Raw genomic sequence first — 11,535 nt, 5'->3', positions numbered from 1 at the left:
GAACATTATGTATGGGATATGCCTGCCCATTGGGTATGTATCACTGAGCTCTCTATACCAGAGCTGCCGATAGGCCCCCTCCTGGGATGATGCACTCTGTCCCGCTCACCGAGGGATTAAAACCGTCACGCTGAGGAAGCCATTTCTCTTGTTCCTTCTCAACATGTTACGGTAAGACCTCTGTGTTGAGCTGAGCGTGTTGATAGAAAAGAGCTTCTCGAGTCGAATCGCTAGGCCTTGCCGTATCCCCGCTGTTGAGCGACTCTTCCAGCCATGCTCTCCTCCACGGGGCTAGGCCTTGCCGCATCCCCCTGTTGAGTAGACCTTGACGGCTGCGTAGGCCCGCCCACCTTGGTGAGTTGGGCCTTGTAAACAAACAGTGTGCTCTCCCCTATCTATCTATTCTACCGTGTTTTTTTGCTGTCTGCTTCAACTCGCCCACCGCGGCTTCGGCCATTGTGTCCCCCTGGTGCACGCTACATGCTGACCAGGTGTGTGTGTGACCGCGCGGTAGGTTAGGCACAATTGCATAGCTGCCCCCCCGGTAATTCAGTATCTCGGTGTGTAAGGTGCTCATTGCACATGGCCCACGGTGCCCAGCGCTACAGCGTCAGTGCAGAGACACAGCGCTGCACGGTACACGGTGTACATAGTGCTCTCGGTACACTGTGCGTACAGTGCTTGGTGCCCACTGCTACAGCGCTACTGCATGAACACATGGTGCTGCACGGCACACAGTGCTTGGCCACTGCTACGGAGCTAGCGCAAGAGCGCACGGAGCTCGATGCACGTAGTGCTACAGTAATCAGTGCGCACAGTGCTCAGTAAGCACGGTGCATGCAGTGCAAACGATGCACACAGTGCTTGGTGCCACTGCTACACTAGTGCACGGGCATACGGTGCTGCACGGTACGCCGTGTACACTGTGCTCGGTACGCACAGTGCACACGGTGCACAGTGCGCACGGTGTTCGGTGTCCTCCGCTACAGTGCTAGTGGGTGAGCGCACGGCATCGCACTATTAGTCAGTGCTTGAGGGCTTTAGTCGGTGCACAGCCAATGCAGAACACCAGACCCATATCAGGCAAGTCGGGGTTCCACCCCTGCACGGCCTGCAATGCAAAATAACCCGCCGGAGGATAAATATACCCTCTGTGCGTGGTCCCTGGGCGTCCAACATGCCACCATGGCCCTCAAGAGGGAGGTGGCCACACCGCTTGCCTCTCTACAAGGCGCGGAAATGCTTGGCCTAGTGGGGTTCCCCCCAGTAGACTCCACCATCGCGGCCCTGGTTAAGGCCCCGCCGATGAGTGGATTGGCTAGAGACCTGGCGTGCCCGAACCCTCAATGCAGGGTGACGGAATCTCAAGCTGGTGTATTCAGCAGAGGCACAGGCAATTCGCCTGTCAAAAACGTCGAGTGTGCTCACAGCCTATATGGATGGTGTACTGCGCGAGGCCCTGCTCCCTGAGCCGGTGGCCACAGAGTTATGTCTCCTGTCCAGCACGCTGCTGCAGATCTTGGCTGGAGCCTGGCTAGCTTGATTGTGACTCGTAGACAGCTGTGGCTGTCACAAGCCAGAGTTCCTGACGTGGATAAGGCCACGCTGCTAGACGCGCCTATATCCCCAGGACATACCTTTGGGCCAGCCGTGGAGGAGATCTTACAGAGATCCCACCGGGAATGCGAGGCGTCTCTGCAGGTGGCCGCATTGCTTCCGCGTGAGGCAGGTCGAACCACTGGCGAGCTCCTCCGACGCGGACTGTCACCAGGACATTTCCAGTCCCCATGGCTCCGCTGGGTGACCTAAGGCATCGCCTACAGGGCACATCAGCAGCAAACTGCCCCGCCGCATTTTGCCCCGCTGCATTTTGCAAAATATTTCTCCAAACTGTTTGCTGCTCCAAGAAAGTTAGTTGAATGGTGTTGAATTCAAGATATTATCTGTCTGCAGCCAGCTGTACAGTTTGGAGAAATATTTTTCAAAATGTGAATTTGTCTGGCTGTTATAAGAGAACAGCAGTACACAATTTGTTATTTATACAATCTGTCCCAAACTAAACTCTAATAACACTGTACTTGCACACATGGTTGTATAGTTACAATGTAAAAACATGTTTAATTACAAAACAAAAGTTGGCAGTTGCTAGGATCTTTTGAAATACACTTCTGTATTTAGAATGCAATTAGTTGTAATATTTGCAACTAATTATAATTAATAAGAAAGTTGTTCAACAAACAATGTGCAGCTGATGCAAAGCAGACTTCTTTCTCTCTAAAAAAAAACTATTTGATCTGGATCGGTTAATTTTGTCTTGGCAGTTGGGTGTTGGAGATTGATTTTTCCACCAGATATCTGTACCTGACCTATAAATGTTAGTAATTCAAAATGTTTCCCTTTTGTCAGGCAGGTAATGTAAGTATCTAATGTACTTTGCAGTGATACTGAAAAATGTCTTTACATACTATCACATCCTTTTGTGGCCTTGTTTAGCTGGCATATCCACTTAAAAAAACTTTTTATAATCTAAGATTATTTTGCCGTGTATTGAAGTTAGCTAAAGATTTCTCTAAAATGCATGAAACCATGATAGTATCTAGACATCAACACTGTTCAAGGTATTACCTTTGATCAGCAAACCCAACCTGGATTTATAAAACATACTGCCATGAGTCATGCTACAGTACAAAATGACATGAACGTTTGAATTACTTAAATGGTAATTACATTTTTTTGCAGTACAGTCAATAAGTAAATGATGCCTTTCTTCCTCTCACTCCTATCCCTGTTGACGATGTGTTCAGTGAAAGAAACAGTATACCAATAAGTGGAGCACAGCTTTAAAAAAAAAAGACTCAAATTCTAATTAGACTTTCCTTTTAAGAGACACTTTGAAATTCTACGTCAAATAATAGCACTTATTACAATATTAGTGACACCCCCAGTTTGACTGACCGCATGTTGCACTTGATCCTTTTATTAATGGGATTATTACTTTAAAAATACACAAATGTTGGAGACAACTTTGCTTAAGTCCTTCACTGAACTAATTTGCAAATACTGTCTTTGAGGCAGAGGATGGCATGCCTGCAGTGTTTTGTAGATATATTAACATATCGGGACCAATGGGTTTAAACTAGAATTCAGCGTACAGCATTTTATTGTGAACTAAAACTGTTAATGTTACTGTGTACAAAACTAGTAATACACAATTTGCCACACTTGTGAGAACTTACAGTAATATAACCCTCAAAGTAGTATGTGTAGTCGGTGTAAAGAATGTATTCCTGTTTATTCATTTAAATGCATTCATTCTTGCAACATTGAGATATCAGCAATTTCCCTGCAACTCTTTTGAGCTTTTAAACTTGTGAATATAAGCAAGACACACGACAGAAGCCAAAAAGGTGTCTGATTTCTCAACATTTTCTGGCCCACAGTATTTAAAAGTAAACCATCATATTAACTGTATTATAAATGTTGTTGTTTTATTTATTTCTTGAATAGTTTCAATTAAGCAAGATAGCGTAATTTTAGAACTACATTTGCTCAGAATTATCAGATCTTATACTCTCAGATCAATAGATCTGCTATTTCATATTTTTTTGTGGTTTATCAAGGCAATATGTCTAATAAAGCAGCAATGCGACAACATAATTGACCTTGGTAGGAAGCTGTGTTTGTGAATCTGAGGTCAATTAACTGTCCCAGTCTGGAAAGTCTTATACCAAGCAATTATTATTTAATACGTTTTTTTAAGCTTAAATGCCACTAGAAAATAATACACTGATGTTTTTATAGCAGACGTTAGATTTGTTAGGCCATCCACTCGTACAGGTTTTCCACTTCACATTCCCTTTAGAAAGGTATGTTAAGCCCACCAAAAAGTTGGGCAACTATAATATTTAATTGACAAAATGTGACTATACTGTATTCCAGAATCTTTCTCAAAGAGGCACTACAATTCATATACTGTACTGTACAGTCAACAACATACATTCTAACAATATCTGGAAGATAAAATATATTTGCTGCATATTATAATATTTTACATGTTTTTTTTTTTTTTTTATGGGCTCACCAATCACTCTCAGATCAATAGATCTTAGAATTCTGATTTATTTTAAATGGAGTTTAGGATTTCTCCCATGTGTTTTAACTGATAATGTAGGGATTAACAGTGCAGTTCCTCTTTCGATTTCTTGAAATCCTTATATGTAAGGTGACCATATGGCTCCATGTTCACCGGGACAGTTTGGGACAGTTTAGGCTTTTCAACTCACAACCCAAGGCATTCTGGTACGTTTTACCTGTCTCAGGTACCATTCACTTATCTCTTTCCTTTAAGAGAAGCAGGACTACGCTTACCAGAATGCCTTGGGTTGTGAATTGAAAAGCCTGAACTGTCCCGGTGAACACAGAGTCATATGGTCACCTTACCTAAATGGTACTACGATCTTAACTTGAAGGGCACAAGGACCTGGAAGGTTTTATTTAGTTGGAAGTTGATGCCAAGCTTTCTCTAGCAGCATTTTTCTTAGTTATAAAACATTTATGTCACAGAAACACATAATTCTTTTTGTTTGGCCAGAGCCTAACAATAGCCCAGAAGGACAGCGGGCCTGACAGGATGAATTGGTATGAAAAAAGCACAAAAACCAAATGATTTAATCAATCCATACACAGTGAGAATACATCTAATGAAGAATGCAGAAGATTACACATTCATCAATTTACTATTTGTGTTTAATGTTGCATTAAACTGTCTACAAACTGATTTGTTTCAGTGACCTGAATCATATTATGTATTTATTTCAACTGGGGAAGGACCAATACATTTCTCTTCAATCATATTCCACAGAAAGCCGCCGTTTGTTTAAATCTACTCCTTTGTTTCACAAATTAGACTTGAATGTTCATTTGATACTGTAGTACTTGTCTTATCTGTCCAGTTTGGTTTCCATACAGTAAGTGTAGCAGATATGAGCATCAAATTTGAGGTATGGATGAGAAGTGTGTATCAGCTTCTCAAATAATGAAAGAAAAACCCACACAATATTTGTTTAGTTTTATTGCTTCGTTAACATTGAATTCTCAGGTGTAATTATGAAGTGCAAATATCCACTCTTCATCCATCTCGTAGAATACCATCTTTTAAAAACGTATAAGAAGCTAGTCAAGTAGACAAACTTTATGGCTAATGCCTTCATCAGTGTATTTATATGGTCATATACCCCAAGAAAAATATTGATAAAGGCATTATCAAAAACATTTGTCTACTTGACTGGTTTGTTATGCAAAAAAAGCTGAGATAAACATAGGTCCATATTCTTAAAAGTTTAATACTTCGTGTTAGCACACTTTTGAATGGGAAACAACTATGTATTTAAGCCCCTAAATAAAATACCTGGGTTGTTTATTTCTGGTTTTGTAACTTTATTGGGTGCATTTTTCCTTTCTGAGCTTTGAGAATCTAGTCCATAAACCTCTTCCATCGAAGGCGAGGGACTTTAGCACTGTATCATCTCTGTTTAGACTATTAAAACCATCTTCATGTTTGTTCCAAGATTTCTGTTGACGTTTTAATTCTCTCTGCAGAATTTCTGTCTCATTGACTTATTCACATTTCTATTTCAGATTATACTGAGATGGAGAATTACTAAGAGCTTCTGATCTGCATAAAAAATAGCAGCTTAAGGTGTTGACTTGTAATGTAGCACTTTGTATGAAAGACCTTGGAGGGGGAATCAATTTGAAGTCCCTTAAGTATTTTTTCTTCACAAGAAAACTGGCAAGGCTATTTCCTATTTTTTGTGGTTTATCGAGGCAATAAGTCTAATCGAGCAGGCAATATGGCAACATAATTGACCTTGGCATGAAGCTGTGTTTGTGAATCTGTGGTCAATTAACTGTCCCACCCTGGAAAGTCTTACACCATGCAATTATTATTTAATAAGTTTTTTAAGCTTAAATGCCACCAGGAAATAATACACTCATGTTTTTATAGCAGACATTTTGTATAGATGCTAACAACACACAAGTGCCAAAGCCTGAAGTTAGATTTGTTAGGCCATCCACTCGTACTGATTTTCCACTTCACATTCCCTTTAGAAAGGTATGTTAAGCCCACTAAAAAGTTGGGCAACTATAATATTTAATTGACAAAATGTGACTATACTGTATTCCAGAATCTTTCTCATATAGGCACTACAATTCATAGACTGTACTGTACAGTCAACAACATACATTCTAGCAATAGCTGGAAGATGAAATATATTTGCTGCATATTTTAATATTTGATGTGTTTTTCACTCTCAAATCAATAGATCTTAGAATTCTGATATATATTTAAATGGAGTTTAGGATGTTTCCCATGTGTTTTAACTATGAATGTAGGGATTAACAGTGCAGTTCCTCTTTAGATTTCTCGAAATCCCTGTTCATCTGAAAACTTTAAGAAATGCTAAGCCTAGTTATGCACAATTTAGTGGCTTTATTTTGAAACATTTATTATATCCGATAGCGTTAGTATAATCCAACAGCATGTTTTATATTGTAATGCAGATTTGGCTTTATAGGATTAGTAGAATGTCAACCAGTACTATTATGCACAGTTTTTTGTCTTAATTTTATAAGTGAGACAACATAGTAAAAAAGTAAAACATAAATAAATACAGAGCTACCAAAATAGTCTGTACTTGGACCCTTACCATACCTCATTTATATAAATGACTTGGACTAAGATACACATTGCAAGATTGTTAAATTTGCAGATGACACCAAGCTTGGGGAAGTAGTGAAACCGCAGACCAGCTAATTGAGAGGGATTTGGACCTGTGGCAAATACATTTTAATGTATATTGGGCGTAATAATCCATGATTCAAGTAGACAATGAACAGGATGGAAATAGGGGACGAGGACTTTGAAAAGGCTCTCAGGGTTATAGTGGAGTCATCATTAACGGTACCTCACCAATGTGGTGAGGCAATGTGGCAGGGTGAAAGCCCTGCCGGGGCATGGGTGTGTTTGTGGGGAATGTTGGGTTGGCAGGGAGGGGGTTAAATTCCTCCCTGCAGTCACATGGTATGCCCTTAAAAGTTTACCATAGTAAAAGCATAGCAAAGCGTAATAAAGAACAGTGAGGTATGGTAAAGCATATTAATAAACACTGTAAACCAGGGTAAATGATGGTTAATACATGGTATTACCATGGAAAAAATCATGGTAAAAGTGCAAACATACCATGGTAAACTTGTATAAGGGTATAAAGGGTGTTAATGGTGTTGGGTAGAGTTGGTGTTGAACAAGAAGACATAAATGGGAGCTGAGTAAAAGTAAGTTCAGAACAAGGTAGGAAGCACTTTTTTACAGTAAAAATGGATGTAGTAGCCTACCAGATGAAGTAGTAAGATCTAAAACACTGGAAAAAAGAATTGATTCTGTACTGAAATGATTTCCCCCCCAGTAGGTGAAAATGGTGTGCTAACAAGGGATGAGACTTGATGGGCAGAATGGCCTTCCAAACGTTTCTTCTGTTCTTATGTATCATAAAATGTTGTTTACAAATCTGTTTACAAATACAATTTGCCATTGAAAAATGAAGACCTTTGAAAATACATAAATTGCCATGTCATATAAATAAAACATCCACATTGATAATAGTTCATTAAGTCCCATCATATATGCAATGTTAACAATAGTAATATGTGATTAGATTTTAATATACAGCATGCACAATAATGCTGTTTAAACAGCATTGATAAGACTATTTGGGGCAGATGTAAGTATAGGCACAGAGCAAATAATTGCAGATGCAAAATTAAAATTGCTTTGCAGCCAGGCAATTATTTTGCACTGCGCCCCATGTAAGCTTAAGAACAATACAAATTATGCACAAATAATGATCCGCAATTATGATAGCACCCTGGTTGATTGGGCTATCCCATCAGACATTCCAACTGTGGTCTGAAAGGAGCCAGAGGCTAAGTAGTGCAGAGAACACAGCACTTTCACATGTGCAGGGATAGCGGTCCCTAGATTGATGCTGGGGGCTAGCTCATCCCTCAATTCAGCTATTGGTTCTAGGATGACATGCGAAGTGAGACGATAACGCTTTAGTACCTCATCCTCCAGCATCCCAAACAAAGTGGGATTGAATATGCACAGTCTTCTTCCTCTTGCCCTTCTCCTCCAAATGTGTTCCTGTCTTTCCTCAACAAGAGCCAAGTGTTGCCGCATCAGGAAGTGTACCACAGCAGCCATCCTGAAGCCAATGACAGGTCTCTGCAGGTCTGCTTTTATACAGCTCTTAATTACTCACTTCTACAATGGTTTGCACCTGGTAAGAAGAGGTGTAAAGTTTTTGGAGGGTCAGCAATTGCCTAAGTGCAAGGCAAAATCCTTACACCACATTATAATGTTTGCACCCGCTTAGTATCCAGATCCCACCCAATTCCATGCTCTTTTCTTCATTTGAATGCATTTCAATATAATTTTAATAGATTAATGATGACAAAGAGCAAATTTGATAGCGGGTGCAGAACGCCAGGTGAACAGACTTTATGGCTGCTAGATCACGATTTATGGCTGCATTATGGGGGTTTTGCAACTGCAAATCAAACCTTACATCTACCCCTTTGTGTTGATTTCAATACATAATATCTATGAAAACAACAAATGATTTACAGACTGGGTTGGGGAATTTATTGCCCATTTTTCACACTTAGACCCCTTATTTACTAAATATCTTGGTATCCCTGAATAGAGAATAATATCCTCTATAACAATATGCAAAATATTTTAATGACCAAGACATCTCACATACAGAATGATTTTTCTAGGAAAGCAGAACAATTGGGGATGGGAAATGTGTTGTCTAATCTCACTCAGACTTAAGCACAAGTAACGGTTTGTACAAACCAGACTCAAGAACAAGAACAATAAAAAACACATCATCAACCTGTCAGAGCTGGTCCACTGGTTAGCCTGCTGAGTGCTGGCGACTGGTGATGCATTAAGAGTAACATTCTTCTGAAGGGGGAAAAAAAGAAAAGTATTTTATACCAGCGAGGAGGACTGTTGTCTCCAAAGATACTAGGTGCCTCCTCTAGTTATAGCATCTCCATTTTAAGGACCTGTTTTTTTTAATTAATTAAGTGCTTCTTCCTTTCTGAGACAGGTTGTTGTGAATTCTTCTCAGTGGAAGATTTGTGACGCTCCTTTATATCCAGAATATACAGATTTGGAATTTGAAAGTCAATGTAAAATGAACTCACTTGTCATATAATTAAACATGTCCCAGTCTTAATGTGTTGGTGACCTCTGACCTAATATGGCTGCCATATGTAGGTCAAGTTACAGCTGCACTGAGATAATGCTGTCTAAGTCTATTGATTCACAGCTGAATTCTTTAATTTTCAAAACCATTCAATCTGGTATGGCACATATCTTATTAGCTTTTTTTTTTGGTTCAGAAAAACTCCCTTCTAGTTCACTATATACTTTCAAAAAAGCAGATTACAGTGATTTTATCTTATGAAGGGAAAAAAGTACAATTTATTGTGTGCCAAGATATAAGGGGGATGTACAGCTGAGGTATCAGAGGAATTGGAGGATCACGTTGCCTGAAAATCACTCTATAATTGGTTTCCTCGGGCAAGCTGGCTTCCTCTCTAAAGGTTAAAGTTAAAATGATGTTAACTTACATCGAGCAAACAGAATAATTCCAGTAAACCTTCCATAATATGTATTACCAGCATTTTGTAAGATATATTTCTCTATATGAAAGACACACATAGTATGGTAAATTAGATTTTTTACTGGTAATATTTTTTGAAGCTATTACAAAAGAAAATGTATCAACCAAATTGTAAATCTGATATATTTTTTTAAAAAATTGCTCAATAAGAATCCTGATAAGCTAAACATTCTGCATTGTTTTTCATTTTACAAAATCTCCAAGAAGCAACTTGCATAGTTTCAATGTGTACTGCATTCCTTCTTGACCAGAAGTGCAGCATTGAAAAATGTACAAACAAAGTTTGCAATTTTCTTTTGTTCCGCTACGAACAGCTATGAAAAAAACACATTTTACATCATGTGTGTGTCTTACATATAGAAAATGTGAGATCTATGAAGTGATGATAGCACATATACGTAAGATTGGTCAGAATTGTTCAGTTAGCTCTATGCACTTAAAGTACAGCAGTCTCTTCTGGAAGAGAGACAGAGGTAATAATATTAGTCTGATATTAAACTGAGAAATCCACTTTAAGATACTGAGCGAACAGATGTTATTTATTACTCCATTTGTCTATTTTATTTGAATTGGTCTATTTAACCATCACAGCCCAATAGAGAAATGATATTTGTACTCAAGCAGGGACGCAGGGACTAGTACAAACCGCAGCAGAGTGTAATTATAGGACTATGCACTCTGTCAGGAGTTGGACTGGAAGGAAGGAATAGATGTTGTGCCTTCAGGCTTCTTCTGTATTTTGAATTAAAGTATAACTTTTTATAACATTGTCGTGACATTTGCAATGTAGATTTGTTGCCTTCAAATTACAGTAACATTACCTGTCCTATAAAGAATGCACAGTGCATCATTATTATTAATATTATTGTCATCCCAATGTGATCCAAAAACTACCTTCAATTGCAAACAAATAAACTCAAATATACATAAAGAGGATTTGGCTGGACAACAGTAAACAGATACAGAAAAAAAATCTTTATATTTAATGGGTTTGTTATTAATATCAATGTACTTCTTGTACAGCATTCTATTAACAGTTACATTTCATAGGAAACTTGATCATATTGATTTGTTAACACTTCTTTGTTGCATTAACATGGGCAGAGACATACTTATTATTTTTTTTAGACCTGCATACTCATAGTGATGAATTGGGAGCGGGTTTATTGTTGCTATATTAAACGTGTTATGATAAGCTGATAAATGTCCAGCAGAGATTGTTATTTAGAGATTGGTGATGTTTTACTTTTGTCTTAACAAAGTTCAGTGTGGAGTAGTGGTTAGGGCTCTGGACTCTTGACCAGAGGGTTGTGGGTTCAATAAGGTGGGGGACTCTGCTGTACCCTTGAGCAAGGTACTTTACCTAGATTGCTCCAGTAAAAACCCAACTGTCTAAATGGGTAATTGTATGTAAAAATAACATGATATCTTGTAACAATTGTAAGTCGCCCTGGATAAGGGCGTCTGCTAAGAAAGAAAATAATAAAATGTTATTTTTCACGTGTTAACAAAGTCTTTGGAAACAGGAATGAAAGGTATGCATTTAAAAGTTATTTATAAGAGAGTTAATCTTTTAAAAAATAATTGATTCATACATATCAAGATTAAAAAATAAATGGAAGGATTTTTAAAAAAAATTCGATTCAGTAGAGAAACACGTTGATTAAAGCAAGCTCATGCAGTCAGCCAGCTTATCTGTGCTCTATTTTTTTTTCAGTACACTGAGGAGTCTGTACTTCAAAGCCCATGGAAGCTCAGTGAGGTATGCAAGACTCAG

The sequence above is a fragment of the Acipenser ruthenus genome, chromosome 2 (genome assembly GCF_902713425.1).
Source record: "Acipenser ruthenus chromosome 2, fAciRut3.2 maternal haplotype, whole genome shotgun sequence".
Taxonomy (NCBI): Eukaryota; Metazoa; Chordata; class Actinopteri; order Acipenseriformes; family Acipenseridae; genus Acipenser; species Acipenser ruthenus.
The sequence above is the reverse complement of the archived record's forward strand: the minus strand, read 5'-3'. Positions refer to the sequence as shown.